Source organism: Phalaenopsis equestris, unplaced genomic scaffold (genome assembly GCF_001263595.1).
Source record: "Phalaenopsis equestris unplaced genomic scaffold, ASM126359v1 Scaffold000002, whole genome shotgun sequence".
NCBI classification, from domain to species: domain Eukaryota; kingdom Viridiplantae; phylum Streptophyta; class Magnoliopsida; order Asparagales; family Orchidaceae; genus Phalaenopsis; species Phalaenopsis equestris.
The window spans coordinates 48,183,997-48,184,792 of NW_018164444.1; positions in this window are offsets into that span (position 1 = coordinate 48,183,997).

Consider the following 796-nt stretch of genomic DNA (forward strand, 5'->3'; position numbering starts at 1 on the left):
CGGCGGCGGCCGACGTTAGCCGGCGGTGGTCGACAGAGGTCGGCGGTGGTCACCAACGGTCGGTAGTGGTCGACGACAGTCGTTGGTGGTCGACGAAGGTCGACGATGATAGAGATGATGTTGGACTTGAGCTCTTTCTCAAAACCTCAAGTTCTATCACAAGCCTCCTCTCTCATGTGAGGGGTGGTGCTCTATTTGTAGTGTTCTGTGTACAATTAATGCAGGCATATGAAACATTTTTGATCGGACAGTCCGAAGAGCTTCCGTCAATCATATGATGTTTGGTGGATATTTGAGTGCCTTAACAATATCAAAATTAAGCAATCTTGGGCTCGTTGGATTCGTCTTGTTGAGACGCTCGATTTGACTATAAACTCGCTATATCCAACATCCGTTTGACCTTCCAAATGCCTTCAAAAATCATCCAAGTGTGGTTTAATGATTTGATCTGAGCTTGATCTGACTCAGATTAGACTAGTTTTTATATCATTGGGTTCGTCTCATTGAGCCGGTCAGTTTGACTATAAGTTTACTTAAATCAGAGCTCTAGATGACTCTTAATCGAAGTTTGAATGTTTCTTGCTCAAAAGGCTGCCTTGCGATTCGTGTTTTACATCGAGATTCATGATGGATGATGAAAATTTGTTGTTGGCATATCATTTCCTAATATCATTTGAAAGATTTAGTTTATATAAATATAAAAAGTAAAAAATATGTATCAAATATGAAAATACATAGGAATTGGTTGGTATGTATATAAATGTCCCTTATATTATATGATATTAATCATATATAT